The sequence below is a fragment of the Pelodiscus sinensis genome, chromosome 3 (assembly GCF_049634645.1).
Source record: "Pelodiscus sinensis isolate JC-2024 chromosome 3, ASM4963464v1, whole genome shotgun sequence".
NCBI lineage: Eukaryota > Metazoa > Chordata > Testudines > Trionychidae > Pelodiscus > Pelodiscus sinensis.
Genome location: NC_134713.1, coordinates 118,165,918 through 118,185,591, shown reverse-complemented (window position 1 = coordinate 118,185,591; position 19,674 = coordinate 118,165,918). Strand labels below are relative to the sequence as shown.

At 49.6% G+C, this 19,674-nt stretch overlaps 1 protein-coding gene across 6 annotated transcripts in view; it reads left to right on the top strand.

The window, feature by feature from the left end:
- LOC102456693 (uncharacterized) overlaps positions 1-19,674 on the top strand; it is a 124,878-nt gene that overhangs the window by 18,432 nt on the left and 86,772 nt on the right. For 2 of the 6 annotated variants that reach the window (XM_075924619.1, XM_075924617.1), the window contains exon 1: positions 13,146-18,043. The exons of the other annotated variants lie outside the window; for them this stretch is intronic. The gene's annotated coding sequence lies outside the window, so the exon portion shown is untranslated. Of the gene's footprint in view, positions 1-13,145; positions 18,044-19,674 lie in introns of those variants that run through there. 6 annotated transcript variants of the gene reach the window in all.

Sequence of the window (19,674 nt, the reverse complement as noted above, 5' to 3'; positions counted from 1 at the left end):
GTGTGGCATGCTCCAGCGTCGGCTCTTCCGACCAACAAACGGGCCAACAGGAAATATTTGGTACCACTGAAGGGCATGGAATTTCTCTTTGCCCATCCACAGGCTAACTCCTTAGTAGTCGACGCAGCTCAACAGAGGTCTAGAGCCCCATACCTCAAACAACAGGGCTCTGATAAGGACGTAAAGCGACTTGACCTCCTGGGCAGGAAGGTCTACACTTGAGCAATGCTACTCCTCAGAAACACCAATTACTCGGCGCATCTCTCCAACCACACCTTACCCCTGTCATGAATCATCTCCCTGATTCTAAGAAATCGATTCTGAGGTCAGTAATCCAAGAGGGCTACACATTAGCGAGAACGTCCCTCCAAATAGCTATGGACGTCACTGACACCGCTGCTCATTCTACTGCTACTGCCATCATTATGCGCAGAGCTTCTTTCCTTCAAGCAGCGGGAGTTCTGAAGGAGCAACAGGCCAAAGTCGAGGACTTACCTTTCGACAAGGATAAGCTCTTTGCAGAGACCACGGACTCAATCTTACACTCCTCTAAAGACTCCCGAACAACCCTGCGAACTCTGGGGATGTACACTCCCCTCTTCAAGAGACTCTGGTACTCACCATACCAGCGCAGATATGACTACTCCTACATCAGACATCAATGGCAGCAGCAACACCAGCAACAGAGGCCCTCTGACAACCAACGCTCTGGTCAGAGGCCTCAGCGACGCCGTAACCCAAATGGCAGGATGAACATGCCTCCCAACAACAAGCAACAGGTTTGATGCGTTGGTCAGAGGTGAGCAGACAGTCACGGGCAGCACCACGAATCGTACGACCCAGCTTTTTCACCACTGGTAGAGGCCCTTTCTACATCAATGGGCAAAAATCACTACGGACAGATGGGTCCTCAAGATTGTTCAATCTGGCTACCCTATCACGAGCACTTGTATTCTCAGCCTGTCCCGGGGTCTTTGGTTGTCCAAGCCGCAGCATAGAAGGAAAGACTCCCATAGCCGGGGCCGTCCCCGAAGACTAGGGAGCCCAAGCGCCTCGACCTCATGGAGTGTAAGGTATATGCCACCAGTGGTGTGCAACTCCGCATCGCGAATCAACAGGCAATGCTTATCTGCTACGCCTACAATACGTGGCAAGGAATGGATAAGTTTAAGGACAAACTTCCCCTCGAGGTGCGTCAGGAGTTTGTGGCTATGACCACCAAGGGCAGAACCATCGCCCGCATGGCACTGAAGGCCTCCCTGGACGCGGTCGACTCTGCAGCCCACGCCATGGCATCAGGGGTAGTTATGCGCCGTGGCGCCTGGCTCCAGGTTTCTGGAATTCCGACCAACGTCTAGCATACCATACAGGACCTACCCTTCGAAGGGAAATCCTTGTTCTCAGAGCAACTAGGCTCCATACGCTGAAGGACACTAGGTTGACTCTCCGCTCTTTGGGGATCCACACACCGGCCTCTCAGCGGCGTCAGCTCCCCTACAGACAGCAGGGGAGAACGCGGTCCTAGGTCCCCCGTGGGGATTACTGGAGACGCCATCCTCGTGCTCCCAGTGAAGGTGCGGGGGCGGCTGCAGCCCCTTTCTCGGCAAGGGCACGTCGTCGCTGCCCAAAAGGAGACAACCCCCGTGGGGTTGGACAGGCCCCCTCTCAGCAGACCAAACACACGTTTTGATGGGTTCTTAGAGAGTTGCGTACCAGTCACTTCCCCTGGCCCCCTGTTTGGGGCCAGGTTATCCTAGTATGCCCCCGCCTGAGCCGAAGTTACCTAAGACGCCTTGGTACTCGGCATAGTCGGGGTGGATACACTATCCCTTTCCTGGGCCCTCCCCCTTCCAACCCACCCTCCCCGTCCCTTTTCAGGGACACCTCTCACGAAGGGATTCTTTGGCAGGAGGTGTTGGCGCTCCTCGAAAAAGGAGCAGTAGAGAGGGTCCCCCACGTTTACAGGGCAAGGGGTTTTATTCCTGCTATTTCATCATCCCCAAGCCCAAGGGTGGGATTCGTCCCATTCTGGACCTCAGGGAACTCAACAAAACGGTGGTGAAGTCAAAATTCAGAATGGTAACCCTGGCATCTGTCACCCCAGGTTTAGAGTTAGGAGACTGGTATGCAACTCTCGACCTCAAAGATGCTTACTTCCACATGGCAATAAGGTTGAGCCACAGGAGGTTTCTGCACTTTATAGTGTCCCACTGTCATTTCCAATTCACAGTGCTTCCGTTTGGTCTTTCAACAGCACCCAGGGTCTTCACAAAATGCATGTCGGCCGTGGCGGCATTCTTCTGCAAAAAGGGGGTGCACGTCTTTCCATACCTAGACGACTGGCTTATTTGTGGCCAATCCTACAAACAAGTGAAGGCCAATGTATCCTTTACAAGGGCTCTCTTCATGAGGCTAGGCCTCATGCTGAACGAGGAAAAGTTGTCACTGACGCCATGTCAGCACCTGGAATTTGTGGGGTCTCTCTTGGACGCCAGGGTAGGGCGAGCCTTCTTCCCCAGGAACAGGTTTTTGGCTATAGTGGATCTGGTCTCCAAGTTAACCTGGTTCCCTCTGACTACCGCTCGAGCATGGTTGAGACTGCTTGGGCACATGGCAGCGTGCACATATGTGGTGTGCCATGCTCTGATGAAACTCCGGCCCTTACAGGCCTGGCTAGCAAAAGTGTTTGACCAGTCCAGGGGTCTCTGGGACACAGTGTTGACTGTGCCTTGAGAAGTGATTACCTCCTTACAGTGGTGGACTCAGGAGGGTGTGGCTTACAGCGGGGTTCCATTCACTGTGGATCCCCCCTCAGTGACGTTAGTCACAGACGCTTCTGACCTAGGCTGGAGAGTGCACCTAGGGCATCACAGGACCCAGGGCTTGTGGTCTCCCGCAGAGCGGTATGCATGTAAACATTTGGGAGCTGAGAGCGGTCAGGAGAACCTGCAAGGTGTTCCTGACAAAACTGTCACGCCTCTCAGTCCTAGTACGTTTGGACAACACGGCGGCTGTTTCTTACATAAACAAACAGGGGGGAGCCCGGTGGTCTCCGCTCTGCCGCAAGGCTCTGCAGCTATGGGGTTTTTGTATAAGGCACGGTATCCATTTGCAGGCGGAGCATCTGCCAGGGTGCAAAAACTTGTTGGCCGATGCATTGAGCAGGTCCTTCAGAGCCCATGTATGGACCCTGAAGGATACAGCCCTAGATCAGGTTTTTCTCAGGTGGGGCCCGTCCCCTAGTAGATCTGTTTGACTTGGTGAAGAACAGGAAGTGCCAGAGTTACTGCTCTGTACTGGGGTTGGGGGAGCACTCCAGAGGCGATGCTATGACCATGCCTTGGCCAGCTGGTCTCCTTTACACTTTTCCCCAGTTTCCTCTAATTCCCAGTGTTCTGACCAGGGTCAAGACCTTCAGGTCCATGGTCATTCTGATAGCCCCTCGGTGGTCCAGGCAGTTCTGGTTTCCCATCCTGGTGGACATGGTGCGTGCAGAGCTCATGATGCTCCCATTGGATCAGGATCTCCTGACGCAGCCCTGAGATTGGGGGCCGTTGGTTCACCCAAATCTCAGCTCTCTCCACCTGACGGCCTGATTTATCCATGGCTGACCCAGCCAGAAAGGGAATGTTCCCAGGAGGGTGCAGATGGTTCTCCTAGGTAGCAGGAAGCCATCCACCAGACGGTCTTATGTGGCTACGTGGCAGCATTTTATGCACTGGGCATCCAGACGGGGGATGCATCTGTCCTGTGCACCTGTCCTGTCCATTCTGGACTACTTGTTTGAACTAAGGTCCAGTGGGCTCTCTACCTCCTCCATTAAGGTACATGTGGCCTCACTCTCCGCCTTCCATGTTGGATCAGCGGGAGTCTCTCTGTTCTCTAACCCTGTGGTCAAAAGGTTCCTTAAAGGTTTAGATAAGTTGTTCCCCTCGGTTAGACCCCCCCACTCCAAGCTTGTGACCTTAACCTCGTGCTGTTGAGGGTTGTGTCACCCCCTTTCGAGCCACTGGCCACGTGCTCCTTGAAGTACCTTTCTATGAAGGTTGCTTTCATTGTAACCGTTACTTCGGCTCGCAGGGTTTCTGAGCTGAGGGCACTAACTATTAACCCGCCCTACCTAGTGTTCTTGGAGAGTAATGTTAGACTCTGTCCACACCCAGCTTTTCTCCCCAAGGTGGTGTTACTGTTCCATCTGTCCCAAGAAATTTATCTCCCGGTATTCTTTCCAAAGCCCCATGCCTCCCCTCAGGAGCAACTGCTCCATTCCCTGGATGCTAAGTGTGCATTACCATTTTACATTGATAGGATAAGACCCTTTCGTAAATCCACGCAATTGTTTATTGCTTTTTCTGACAGAATGAAGGGGCTCCCCAACTCGACCCAGAGGTTGTCCAGTTGGGTTGCTGAGTGTATCAGGGAGTGTTACAACTTGGCACAAAAAGTCCCGCCCCAGATTACAGCACATTCTACTAGCGCGCATGCATCCTCTGTAGCCTTTGGAGCGCAGGTTCTGATTACGCGCTTTTATGATGCACTATGCGCTGGCACAGCAGGCCAGGGAGGACGCAGGGCTGGGTTCTGCAGTCCTCAGGTCTGTATTGTGACTGTAGGTTTTTTTGTGCTGCATTGCATCTTCTGTCAATTCTCTATTCTGTTAGTTGAATAAATACGTTTTGGGTTGTCCAACTTTCGTTTGCTTGTCTTTCTGAATGCTCCGACCCCTCTTCCGTAAAGTCAGGTTAGCTTGGAAGTCACCTTATTCGAATGGACATGAGCAATCACTCGAAGAAGAAAAGAACGGTTACTTACCTGTAACTGTTGCTCTTCGAGATGTGTTGCTCATGTGCATTCGATTCCTCCCCACCACCCCTTCGTCGGAGTGTCAGGCAAAAAGGGACTGAGGAGGGGGAGCGCCAGGAGGAGTACTTATGCACCACTATAGTGGCGCCACTCCAGGAGCCTACCTACTGGCGCTACGGGTACTGCTTGGGAAAACGCTCCAAAGAGATGGTGCACGTGGCGTGCGCACACTTTATTTGAATGGACATGATCAACACATTTCGAAGAACAACAGTTACAGGTAAGTAACTGTTCTTTTCCACACTCTCACTGGGAATGTAAACAACTAATCGACTATTTGATGAGCAAAAGCTTCTCGGATAGTCAACATGCGAGTTGACTAGTCACTCCCTCCTCCCCCTTGCTGCCTCTATCACAGAGAGAGCAGGGCAGGGAAGAGGAGAAGGTGCTGGAGGGAGCCAGTTTAAAAGTCGATTTCCCTCAACTCCAACTCCGTGGGAGGGTATAGGGGCGCAGTGGTGACCAACTTTAAAATGTACAAGAGTGGGAATCTTGTACATTTCAAAGAGGAAGCCCCTTGAGGAGCCTGGGGCCAGTGGTGGATTCGGATTTCCCCAGCTAACCTGAGGTTCCATATGGCATGCTCAGTGGAGGCGATTGTGCAGTGTTACTTAAACTTTTAAGACCGAGGAACAATAAACAATTTTTTTTATGAGGAACACAAGCATATTTAAGCCAAAAAAAAAAAAGGGCTTCCCCCTTTAAGGGCGGCCATTCCCAAGGGAAAAGTTGTTGGGGGAAGGGGAATCCCCAAGGAAAAGTGGTTGAGCAAACCTAAGAAACATAAAAGGACAGGGAAAAGAAGTTAAGCAAAAAAACACCAAACCCAAACAGTTTGTCCTTTTATCAGGAGAGCATGCATTGCCCTTTTAAGGCCGACCCTTTTGAGCTGTTCTCCGTGGCACACTTTCAACTAACTTGTGGCACACCAGTGTGCTGCAGAACACAGTTTAAGAAACACAGGTTAAGAAATGCTGGTCTTGTGCATTTCAAAGAGGAAGTGCAGCAGGAAACCTGGGGCCAGTGGGATTCCCTGCTGGCTCCAGGCTCCACACAGCCCCAGCAGGGGCTCTTGTACATATCAAAGGCAGGACAGGGTATGGCAGTGACATCACAAAGCCTTTTTCGGCGTCTCCGCTGATTGGTTAAAGGATGTTGAGAGGTAGTGAACTCATAGAGACTCCATGACAACGGCCAGGTTGGACAGGATGCGGGGCTGGGGCAATTTCAGACTCCCGTAGCTTTGCAACTGGGAGTCATCTCGAGGTCTGCTCTTACCTAGAGCGCTCTCAGGCCTCGAACATGAACACAAAGAGGAATCTTATTGGACTTCCCTTCAAATCCAATTCTGAAAAAAGAGACATATTTCTGCGGAGAAGGTAAGAGCCTCTGTTAGATTTGGTGCTGATGCTGCCTGACCTATCTTGTACTGGCCAAATGTAAGTTGTGGGAAACACTAAAATTGGAACTATTATTTTCCCACCTAGGCTTTTTTTTCCTTACCACTGGGGACAGTGGAATTTGTGTCTTTGGTTTCCCTTTTCCCATAGCTTCGTGCCCTGCCAGAGTCTCACTGTTGAGAGGATGAGATAGTGATAGGGAGAAGACTCAGGGAATTGTTCTGCTTCTCTACATTGGTTGGGTCTGAGCAGTTCCTGATTCTGTCAGGAATGGATTGTTACACCCAACTATCTGCCCTATGGCTAAGGAAGTTGAGGATCTGTGTGTGTGTGTCACTGCCAGGAGTGTATAATATGAGGTTCCCTATTATGTGGAGCCCTTACAGATGATGTGGTGCAGTAGATCCCCATTTTTCCAACCTTCCATTATGCAGCTTTCCATGTTGACCTAATAACCAGCGCATGCAGGGCCAGCAGCAGGCAATCCTCCCATGGCCGCTAGATGGCGCTGCGGCCTCACACTTCCCTACTCCCCTGAATATCTGAATTTTTGATCATCTGGTTTGGTCCTGGTCCCAATCTGTCATGACAAGTGGGGCTCTGCTGTGTAATAGCTAGGGGTTGCCTGATGGTTTCAACAAAAATACCCGACACACTTGACATTACATCACAATCTACATTACATCTCATGTAGAAAATAGCAGACATTTTATATTTTCTCATCTATATCTTCTCAATTTGTTTCCCAAACAGCTCAAATACTGGACTGTCCGGTTCAAAACCGGACACCTAGCAACCCTAGTAATAGCTGGAGCAGGCAATTCTATTGGTATTTTATTACGTTTAAATCTATTAAGAGAAGCAACTCCTTAGCCCAGGGGCAGGCAAAATATGGCCCAGCAATCCTTTCAATCTGGCCCAGGGCCATCTGCTGGGATTCTCAGGCAGGGAGCAGCACAAGGGCTCAGAGCAGCTGATCCATCTGCATTTCTCTGCAGAGGGGAGGGAGAATCTTTGCCTGCCGTCCTGCCCCCAGGACAATCATTCAGCACCTGATGGCTGGTTCCCATTGGCTGCCCTTGTCCTAAGCATGATCTCACAGCTCACATTTGCTGAAACCAGCCAATGGGAGCTGAGAGATTGTGCTGGGGGCCTGGGCGATGCATGTAGATTCTCCTTCCCCTCCCCCCACACTGTGCACCACAGAAAGGCACATGGAGCAGCCACGCTGAGCTCGGGGGTTGTGCTAGGCAGGGAACTTGGCACAGGGTTCCATTAGGCAGCTAGCCTGGAACCACCTAGGTAAGTGCATCCTGGCCAAAGCCTATTCTGGCACCCCAACTCCTTGCCCTAGGTCACAATCCCTCCTGTTCCAGGTCACTATCTCTCTACCCCTCCCCCTCCTGTTCCTGGGTCACAACTCCCTCCCAAACTCTGCACCCCCTCCTAGACCTCTTCTCCGGACCAGAATTCTCTCCTGCACCCCAATCCTCTTCCCGCACACCCCATACTCTGTCCTGCACACCAGAACCCTACCCTGAGCTCCCTTTGCATCCCATTTCTGTTCCAGACCCCACATCCCCTCCATGGAGAAGTGTGGCCCTTGACCACTTGGAATGGCCTCCGCATCAAAAATTAATGCCCATCCCTGCTTTAAAGCATCTTTAATTGTATTGGTATTTTGAAAAAATGCGCCTGAGAGGTCAATGTACATGAAGTGGATATATGGAATATACTCAATATACTTTACTTAGCTTCTATGAAAGTATTGTTAGGGACAAGCTATGGTTGAAATATTTTTTCCAACTTCAGCTATTAAGGCATAACAAGACTGAGGATCCTGAAGCTAGAGTAGTCAGCCTAGGTCCTAGTGTTTAGGTGGCTGAAAGTTCTTTGTTTCCCTCTTCCCAACAGCAGTAGCTCTGTCTCCTCCAGATTTAGCTTAAACAAGCATGTCTTCATGTGCATGTTGACTCAGATCTCCTGGAGATGGTTTGCATTTTCTCTTAAGAAAACAGCATGGTGGCTACTATTTTTACACTGTCATCTGATCACCATTTGCAAAATCTTTCTGTGGAGTATTGGCCTGTATTCAACCACTGGCTGTTGTGGATTGTCGTATGATAAAAGTAATGCAGCTACTTTTGTGGCCTACTCGAATAACTTTTTCTAACCACTTTTCTTTCTGCCCTGTGGGAGATCTTATCCATGCTCACTGTGAATGTTAACATGGGTCTCTGCTGCAGACTAGTGTAGTCCTTCATCCTAACCAGTTTTAAATCTCACCTTGATTGCTGTCTTGTCCTAGCTGTTCACCTACTTTTCCTCACTACCCTTAGCACTGGCAACATCCTGTAGAACAGAACCGTAGTCAGTCGCTCATGGTTGGAAATTGTTTTATGTAGATTTCTAAACTTGTCCCATGGTCAAGCAGCGTAAGAAAAAGGATTGACTGGTTTCTCTTCTTAGCCATCCGCTCAGTTGGCTGGATTTGCCTCTTGGAATTATTGTGGGAAAGCTAGCTTAATGAATAATATTTTGCTGTGAAAGTAGTGATGTGAGTTATCCCTTCTTTGGGTAAAGAATCTACTTCTCCAAAATCTCATTTTGGTTGTTGCATTGAGCCTTTTTGATATCACAGCTACACAGCACGTGGCAGCTCCCTCTAACATGTTTAATTGGTAGAGGCTAAGATTGAGGAACAAAAGAAAGCAGATCTTGAGAGAGTCTGTAAAAGAGGCTGTTGGTTATGGGTAGAAGGAGGTGTGAATGAGGTGCTGAAAAAGTAACACAATTTTCCAGTTCCATTGACCTTAGAAGAAATGTCTGACTCTCTTCTTCGGTCTCTCTTACATGTAGCTTTAAATGTAGTAGATTCCAAATGTCTTGAACTAATTCTCAAAGTGTTATCAAAGAGGGTGAACTAAGGATAATTGCTAAGTTTTATAAACAGCTCCTGCAAGAGTGAGGAGTGCTTCCAGGAAATGGCAAAAGAGAATGGTGACTGAAAAGTCGAGGGAACCATTTCTCTTTTTAAAAACTGAACAATAAAATCACTGTTCTTTTCATGTATTAGGGCATGTCTACTCTGGGGCGTTATTTCAAAATAACAAGGCGAGCATCCACACTACCAAGCCTGTGGTGAAATAAGCTTATTTCAAAATACCCCCATTATTTCAAAATAGTTAAGAGTTATTCTTCTTCACAAAGAGGAGATATTTCGAAATAACTTATTTCTAAATAACATGGACTAATCACAATCAAAAGATGTCGAGTGTAAATGACTGTTTTAAAATGTAAAAAGCAGTTCCCCTCTGCACCAAGGAGTGCAGTAGAAGAGCAGTAGTATGTGCCCTAGGGGTGTGAAAATACTGGTCGGTGCCAGAGTATTAGCAGCTAAACTATGAGTCTCTCTACAATTTCAGAGCTGTAAATGCTTCAGCCTTGGTCAAACTGCCTATAGTGTTTTGTTTTTGTGAATGTTTCTGGGATTATCTTTTGACATCTCTTGCTCTGTCAGACTTGTCTCTTCTTGGAATACTATTTTAACCCATCCCCTCTTTTTCAGTGGTGTTCCAACTCCAGCACGGGGGACATCGCAGCCCTCCCAGATGGTGGTGTTGCAGCTCTCCAGGGGGAAGTCGCAGCCCTCTCGGATGGTGGCATTGCAGCTCTTCCGGGGTATGTCACAGCCTTCTCAAGTGACGTTGCAAGAGCCCTCCCGGGTGACGACATCGAAGCAGCGCTCCCAGAAGACATCGCAGTTCTCCCGGGTGACAGTGCAAAAGCCCTCTCTGGTGGTTGCATTGCAGCCCACCCGTGTGACAGTGCCGTAGCCCACCCGTGTGACAGTGCCGGAGGCCACCCGTGTGACAGTGCCGGAGGCCACCAGTGTGACAGTGCCTCAGCCCTGTCAGGGGATGGCATTACAGCCCTTCCAGGGGGCATTGCAGTTCTCCTGGGTGGTGGTGTCACAGCCCTCCCATGGGACATCGCAGCCTGCCTGTGTAATGGTACCGCAGCTCTCCCTAGGGACATCTCAGCTCGCCCGTGTGGTGGTGCCACTGCCCTCCCGGGGGATGTCACAGCCTTCCCACGCGAGTGCTTCCCTGGCCCCACCACCCGCTCCTCCTGCCCCCACACCCACTCATCCGGCTCAGCCCTACTGCCGTCGCCTGTCCAACTCATGGAGCCGGGGCCACCGCCGGTTGCAGCAGGGCTGTTCTCCCGTACAGGAGGGAATCTCAAGCCCGGAGAAAGATCAGTTCCGCTGGCCCCGAGCGAAGCTGGCTGCTGAGCTGGCAGGTGGAGCAGAGGGGTCACGCGGCACTGCCATGCCCCTACTACCCATCCGGCCTCCCGCTGCTGCGGCCTCTGGCCCCACCACCATCCACGAGCAGCCTAAAAAGCAGGTGGTGCCTATGAAGTCAGCACTGCCGCCCAGAGAGAGGAAAGTGCATTGGGCGCCCCAGGCAGACACTGGCCCCTTGCCCAACTCCCACCTCTGCACCTCCCAGCAGCAACAGCTACAGCTACAGCCGCCGCAGCAGCCACGGAAGTCGAGCCCAACTCTCAACCGTGGTCGCTCCATCAGGAACCCAGGCAAGGCGGCGAGGCCGGAGGCTGCAGTCCCCACGACGAAGTACAGAATTAAACTGTCAGCTGACGCGACCTGGCTGCTGCTGCGTCATCACCAGAATGAGTGGGGGTGGATGAACCCCTTCATTGGCACCGGGCTCCTGCCGGGCTCCCAGAGCAGAGCCGGCATGGACCTCACGTCCTTTATGAAGATCTCGTTCCTTAATGACCAGAACCGCTATGACGACGAGGAGTATGATGAGGATCCGATGCCGGGGGTCATGGACCAGGAGCTGCTGTGCAGGTGCATGGAGTGGCTGTGTGGGGCGGAGAAAGCAAAGCAAGAGGACAGGCTGGGAACTCTGCCCCACCACTATGACCACTGAGCCTGAGGGGCAGAGATCCATCTTCCTGTCGCTCCTCACGGCAAGAGCCATGGCTGCCCGTGTGCTGTGCCTGGAAGCAGAGTTCCTCCATCCTCACCAACATCTGGTCTTCTGACCATCCCATCAGAGTATCGGTGCCAGGTTTAACCTGAGGGGAAACGGACTTACTCTGCCCAGACAGAGGCGAGGGACAGCTGTCCCTGCAAAATGCATGGGGACTCACAGGGGTCTGTTTTACGGAAACGGGGGGAGTGTGGGGGGGAGAACAAATAAATATTCATAGTTGCTATGGCCTGTGTATTTTCTTTCACACGTTGTGGCATTTGGGAAGAGAAACAATTGGGGCAGACTAATCAGTGTTGCACACATGCTTCTCCCGATCCAGCTGAGATGCTGGATGTTTTTCATCTGAAAGCAGGAGCCAAGAGTTTGATAGATGATGGACATGATCGGGAGGTTAACCCCTGTGCTTTGGGGGTTTTTAAATGTGACCAAACGTGAGCAGAGAGATGTTTGCAGCTCGTTAACTTACTGTAACACAACAGGTGCTTCATATTCATGCCAGTGTTCTTTGTAGCAAAAGCTGACTCCTGACACTTGCAGGCATTGTTTTCCATTTCTGGGTCTGGTTAGGGAGGAGAAGATGGAGAAACTTGCTAAAACTATAGAGCCTTTATCAGAAACTATCACGCAAGTGTCTTTGTATTAAATAACCAAGGGCAGTCAAACAAAAAGAAAACAAAATCCTCTATGCAATACAGAGACTCAAGACAGTGTTCAGTTACTGAAGGAGGATAAATGTTTTGATTTCCTTTTTAAAAGAAACTACTTTTAAATAGAGGAAGGGTACATTGATTTTGTGTATTTGTACAGAAAGAAACGTTTTTTATTTATTTGAATAAATAATTAATGCCTGTTGTGTTGCAACAGCAGTACCTTGGGAACTGTGAACGGGACTGTTAATCTGTTGCAGGCATCTGATTTTATTCAGTTCTGAGTTTGAAAGATAAACAGTGATTACAGAAAAATAAGAATGGGCTGATTCAGAGCCGGAGAATGGGCAGGTTATGTTGGATAACTTTAATTTTCTTCTTAGACTAAAATGTCTGGAAGATAGACAGCTCTTAAGCAGACATACAGTTTGGGCAAGAGGTGGTTGGGAGAGGAAGGCATTGTGCATCATCAGTATATGAATGGTCTAACACAGGGCTACTCAACATGCCACCCGTGGGACAACCCGTTTATTTGCGGCCTGCGGCACAGTTTGGGTTTATGCGAGGCTCAACATGCGACCCACAAGTGGGAGCCAAAACAAAAAAGTAGTAAATATAATGGTCTTTTGATATGCCCCAAAATATTCCTGGTTAGTAGGGCAATACAGCCTCTGAAAGGGTAAGTCTTTAAAAAAAGTGAAGGGTGTGAAAATAAGATGATTAAATAGCCTTCTCAACTACTTGTTGCCACAACAATACTATAATTCAATAATTTAAGAATTTACTGATGAATTTTCTAAGATGCTATGGCAAACCTCTTTCACAAGAAATACATTTTATTAAACAGGTATGAACATGTTAACTTGAATTTATCAAATATGCTGTAACAGTAAAATCGAGTGTGTGACATCCTGGCTTCACTGTGGTCAGAGGAAGTTGTATCATAGATTTTAAAGGAACCAGGATTTCACCTAATATTATCCTTAAGTGGGAAACACCATGTAGTTTTTGTTGTAATCTTTTAAGATCTTCAGAGGAGTAGCCAAGTTAGTGTGTATCTGTTTAAAAAACAACAAATAGTCTAGTAGATGGTATCGTGAGCTTTGGTGGGCAATATCCACTTCTTTAAGTCACTGGATTATTAAAAGTCTAGATCCAAGAATAAATAAGGAAAGCCGGGGGGGGTGGGAGGAGGATGAGGGAGGAGTAAAAAAACAGTGAATAGATTTACAAGAGTCAATGGACACAAATCAGATATCCTAAAAGGCAACACACAGAAACCTCTTGGAGAACACGTTACTCTGCCTGGATACTCATTAATGGATTTCCAAGTCACCCTGTTGTTTCAGGCCAATTCCATGCCCCAAATACACAGGCTCCAAATTCCCAAGGAGCCCCTTGCCATTCCACACTGCTGCCTCTTTATCAGGCTGGAGCTGGGCTGGAAGGGGTTAAAAAAAATCTCCCTTCTCAGACCAGCTGCCTATTACCCTGTTCTGCTGCCTCAGATAAAGAGGCAGCAGCCCCCATGTAGGAGGGGCCCAAGCTTCCAGACCTGGTGTGAGCTGGAACTGAGCCAGACTGCTGGCCAGCAAGCTAAAAAATGTACTGGCAGGACTGGGGAATACATGTTGTCTATAGCATTAACCTACACTTTTGCTTTTGCTTATTGGTTAATTGACTACACAGTTACATCCCTAGTGGATAATATAATGAACAATAGTTAAGCTCCACTTAGCCACTTTTCTGGTATCAGTGATTTGTGCTTAATTTTGCTTAGTCGTGCCAGCATTTTTATTTGGGCCGCAAAGATAATTGATACATTTTGGACTCCACAATTCATTGCAAATGGCAAAGGTTGTATCTCCATGTGTAACCCCATATGAAATCCTTAGCACCCCTATAAAATCCATGGACACAATTGTCATAAAGAGTGTATAGATTAGATTGCATTTTCCGTATGCATGTCTATCCGTCATCAGTGCTGCACTGGAACAGTTGCAATGGTACAGTCAGTCCTTCCATCAGCATCCTGTTGTGCAAACTGCCTCACCAACCCTTGGCAAACTTAAGAACTAGCCACTATGGTACATTGCAAAGTTTACATTCTCATATAGAGGTAGCCTTTTATATCCTATGTGAGTCTATGTGCAAAACTAACTACAGAAGCTACAGCTACATCCAAAGACATTTTACTGTGCTTTTTTTAAAAAAAGCACCAAAAAGAATGGTAAACATTTATGATACTTCAATTTTAAATATTTTCAACTTGGGCTGAATTACACCCTAAAATATGTTACTGAGAAGTTAGGTAATGCACATTCAGCCAGGTCCCATACAGTATTGCAGCGCACAGCTTTTCCTGTTTTGAAAAAACATTTTCTGAGTTGAAAACTGTAATTTGGAACAAATTTGGACCGAAACTCTTAGTTTTTTAAAAATATATCTGGAAAATAATACCACTTAGCCAAAGCAGCCTCTGCCTACCACTCTACCTCTTTCTCCTCTCCCCACTACAGGCACTGTCTGAGCTGGATGGGCTGGAGCAGCTCCTGCTGGTGATGGGCCAGAGTACCCTGTGGAAGCAGCCTGGCTGTGTCTACACTGGCCACGTGTTCTTGTGCAAGTAAACTGATGTTCTAATGTATGAAATAAGGGCTTCTTGTGCCAGAACTCTGACGCTTCTTTTCCGCAACTGTTCTTGCGCAAAAGGCCGGTGTAGACAGGCAACATGAATTTCTTGTGCAAGAAAGCCCGATGGTTAAAATGGCTTGGATGCTCTCGCGCATATCTCTTGTGGAAAAGCACATGCCAGTGTAGACGCTCTCTTCTGGAAGAATTTTTGCATGAGAACACGCCAGTGTTGACATGGCCCCTCTGTTCATGGGTTTCCCAGCCCAAGGAAACATGATCTGTCTGTAGTTCCCCCATGCCAAAGCAGCCTCTGCCTACCAACCTACTTCTTTCTCCCCTCCCCACTACAGGTACTGCCTGCACTGGACGGGCTGGAGGAGCTCCTGCTGGTGGTGGGCCAGAGTACCCTGTGGGAGCAGCCTGGGTGTGTCTACACTGATGCGATCTTGCGCAAAAGCAGCTGCTCTTGCGCAAAAGCTTGCCGCCTGTGTACACTGGCTGCGTGTTTTTGTGCAAACAAACTGCTGTTCTAATGTAAGAAATCAGGGCTTCTTGCACCAAAACTCTGACGCTTTCCCGCTCAGGAATAAGCCCTTTTGTGCAACTGTTAGAGTGGACTGCTTTTGTTGCGCTTCTCACTTGTGTACAGCCCCTGACCGACTTTTCTGTGGGTCTGCTGCCCCTGACCCAGCAAAGGTTCCTGATCCCTGACTTTGGATCTTTAACAACACTTGCAAAAATATATCCCATGCAAATGAGTAAACGTTTGTACTAGTGCGTTTCCTAAATAAAAGAAAGGTAAGTTGTAAAATGGCACGTAACTATTTGAAGATCACAATGCAGTTGATTTTGAGAGATAACAGGAAGATAACAGGAACACTATCAACAACGAGTGCCACAGCACTGCTAGATATCAGCAATAACAGTTTGAATACTGTAAGTATTAGGCAAGATGGTCAGGGATCTAACCGCACGCTGCAGGTGTCCCTAAAGCTTTGACTATTATTAGCTGTGCCTGGCAAACAGGAAATGGATCCTGTTCTCTTCACTCTCTCTGACTTATCTGGTACCAGGCACTGTCAGAAGACAAAGATTCTGGGTGGGATGCATGGACATGTACAAGCATTTAAATGTGAGGGCTGTTGCAGAGGCACATTAAATACATGACTTGGAAGAAATATGGTGTATACCCTCACTCTAACAAAGCTGTGCTAATCAAAACTACTTGGTTGTCATAGCTAGGGTTTCATTGCAGCACAAAGTGATCGGCTAGGGGGCTGATACCTTCTCTGGCTGCACAGGGAGCGAGAGCCAGAGGAGCTTTCTTTTTCTCTAGGGTTGCCAACCCTCCTGGACTGGCTGGAAATCTCCCAGAATTGACTTTGGTCTCCCACAGAAACTACTGAAAACCATCTGGAAGATTTTAGGCTACTAAAAATCTGGTGGTGCAGCAGAGCAGGCAAGCCCTGTGTGTCTTCCAGAATCAAGCAGCAGCATGTCCGGTGCCTAGGCTCAGGTATGGCTCGGGAGCTTTCAGTGTGCACTCTGTCACGAGTGCTGAGACCGCAGTCCCCTTTGCTTGTAATCACAGCCACTGGGAGGGAGCTTTGAAGGCAGTGCCTGTGTGCAGCGGCAGCATGCAGAGCTGCCTGGCCATCCTTGAGCCTGGGACGTGGCATGGTGGCTTTTCTGGGAGCTACCTGAGGTAAGTGCTGCCTGGCTGGCACTCCCTTCTTGCTCCCCTTCCTGCACCCTAATCCTCTGCCTCAGTGCTTAGAAACTCCCCCATCTAAACTCCCTCCCAGAGCCCATACCCCACATTCCCTCATGCACCCTAGCTCCCTACCCCAACCCTCAACTCCCTCCACCACTCTACTCCCTTCCAGAGGGCCCCCTCCTGCTGCACTCCAATACCCTGCACCAGTCCTGAGTCGTTTCCTACACCCAAAGTCCCCTCCCCCAGTGCTTGCATCCCAAGCTTCTGCCAGAGGCTCAGCCCAACACCCCCTCCCATACTCTCAACACCTAAGCCCCAGCTCCAATCCACCCCCCAACCTGCTGCCCCAGCCCAGTGAAAGTGAGCGAGTGTCCGGCCGGGGCGACCAGAGGCGGTGGGGGGTAGCAGAGCCCGCATGTGGGGGCCAATCTCCAAACGGGGGCGTGGCCAGGATGCAGCTCTCTCGTGGGGAAGCCGTTTCATGCTCTTCGGGTCTGACTGAGCGGGCGGGTTGAAGCGCCCAGGAGCTTCGGCCCTGTCCCTTCCTGCTCGAGCCACTGCCGTGCCTTCCAGTCGCCGCGGAGCTGCTCCCGCCCCAGAGACTCTGGCTGCAGATCACGTGCTGAGCATGGGGAAGGCTGCCCTTCATTTTCAATGCATATTCTGCCTTTTAAAAGCCAGGGCAGGGTTCTTTCTGCCCCCACTGAAGTGCAGCAGGCTGGGAGGGATCATGGGACTGAGGGGAGAGAGGCTGGAGCAGAGGGAAGAGATAAGGGGCGGGTTACACTTTGCAGAAGTTACAGTTTCCTTTACTCCCCACTTGTTTGCCTTCCTCCCCAGCTAGCTTTCTGGCTGCATTCTCACCTCTTCTGCGTTAGCCTCCCAACTCCCTTCTTGTCCCAAACTCCCTCTCATACTCACACCCCACACTCTCTTCTGTCACCAATCTCCCTTCCAGACAGACTCTGCCCTCTCTAGCTTCATGGGAAAGACACTTCCTCGAGTGATGGCAGATGCTGTGGAAATCCTTTCTGCCCATTAGGCAGAGGTGAGGATTTGAATGAGGGTTTCCTACATCCTGGATATCGGTCTTATAGAGTAGGCCAGGCCTGGGCAAAATACAGGCCACCAAGCCACCAGATCTGGCCCATAGGCACTGCAGGGAGCCCCAGGCAGGTTCCCGCTTACTTTGTCCCACCTCCATGTGTCACGTTATTGGATTTTGAGGGGAGCAGCCAGGTCACTGCTGCACCCGTGGGCGGGTTGTTCGCCCCAAAAATCGGTAGAAAGGGGGCCATGTGAGGTATTAAACAAAAGCTTACTTTCTCCTGGTTCTGTATATGCTCTTCATATATTTGTATAATGTCTGTGTGTGGAGTTATGAATATGTGCTCTGGATGGAGACTGGAAGTTTCTCTGAATGTGGTTGAGTAATGGCCTAGGAATGTTTGCCTATGGACATGCTAATGAGCAAGTCTCCAGGGAACAATGCATCTCTGAAGGCCAAAGACACACCTGGCCACTGGCCATGGGACTCTAGCCAGCTTGGAAGAAACCAGGAGGGGAGGTGTTTGCCATGTTTGTCTCCAGCTCTGCTCCTGACCCCGGATGCGGCCTCGCAGGGTTTCATGAGCCGGGAAGAACTGTAGCCCCGTCCTGGCATAGGACGAGCACCAAGGACTTTTAAGCCAGCAGCTATAAGATCTCTGTTGCAAGCCTGCATCGATAACTGGGAGATTCGCTGCATGTAACGTATGATACTTTAGCAACCTTACTCTTGTGCTTTTCTTTCTTGTACTAATAAACCTTTAGATGTTAGATTCTAAAGGATTGGCTCAGCGTGATTTGTGGGTAAGATCTAGAGGGTAAATTAACCTGGGAATTGTGGCTGGTTTCTTGGAACCGGACAGAACTTGTTCGGGGTAGGTGGATTGGGTTCTGAGACCCCTCACCTGTGTATGAGGGCCGGGGCTATCCGGGGCACGGATATTGCTGTGGTGTCGGAGGGGTTTTCCTCGTGAGGTTTGAGGCAGGCGGCTGAAGCGCTGTGTGGGACTGGTTTGTGGCCTGTTTGGGAAGGTCTCCAGTATGGGCGCTGTAAGGAGCCCCGAATTTGAGGAATTCACTCTGAGCGGATGCCCTCAGCTGTGCCCAGACCTGGCCCGGTCCATTACACCATGTCACTCAGAAATCCAGTTGTCGAGTGGTTTTGCTTTAAAATCTGTGAGCCTGGAAGGGAAGGGGGAAGGGTTTTGGCTCTGCTCCCACCCCCACCACAATCCCATTGGCCTGTTTTGGTCAGAAGCTGGCCAGTGGGAGCTACCTGTTTCAGTAACAGGCAGCCAAGAAGCACCAACCCCCTCCCCCTCTGGGGCTAGTTCTCAGAACACATGGCTGCAGCCTGTGCAGGGCGGGGCAGGCAGGGAGGCTGCTTCAGGTAAGTACTGGGCTGCTGGCTAGTAAGTGTCCTGGACAGAGCCTGTCTCAGGCACGGCAGCCCCTCCCTCCCTCAACCCTCTGCCTCCCATTCCTATCCCCTACTCTACTTACCAAATCCTCTGCCCCCCTCCTGCACCCATACCTCCCAGATCTGACACCCCAGTCCCCTGCCCTAGCTCACAACCTAAACCCCTGCACATCACTCCCCTGTACCTCCTCCTGTATCCCAATTCCCTGCCCTAGGTCACAATCCAACCCCCTGCAGCTCAGTGCAGTGCTCCACATTATAAGCATTTCCTCCACCCAAACGCCCTCCCTTACCCCAAGCTCCTTTCTGCACCTAACCTCCATCCCAGACCCTGCACCTCCTTCATTAATATCACGGAAGAGTGTGGCCCTTGACCACTTTCCAAATTCTTGGAGTGGGCCCCCATCAAAAATTATTGCCCATCCCTGCTGCAGGCTAAAGAGAAGGGAAGTTGTCGTCTTCAGGCTCCCCAGCCCGCTATTTTGTATGAGTTTGCCTGAATGAACCAAGGTGGTAGGTGGTAGTTATGCTCAGAGTCCACCTGCTGGACAGGACAACTGAATGTATATCTTGGATTGTGAATTGCTTTGGGGAGCATGCAGGAGACAGATGACCAGACACCTATTAATAATTAGATATTGCAGTGTGCGCTCAGGTAGGGGTTAGGCATCTGGATGTCAAGAATGAGGCTGCAGTGTGCATGCCTAGACAAAAAAAAGTTGGGCATTGAGAGAGTTAATGCATTTACAATATTAAACGGTACCGAGCAGGAAAGTTGGTGAATCACTCCAATGCCCAAAAATCCTAAATATCCCACCCTTAGTGCGTGCATGTACCACGGAAGAGTTAATTTGGGTTCAACCATCAGTTTAAGTTCCAGATGAATAGCTTTTCAGCAATTCCCGTAGACTCATGG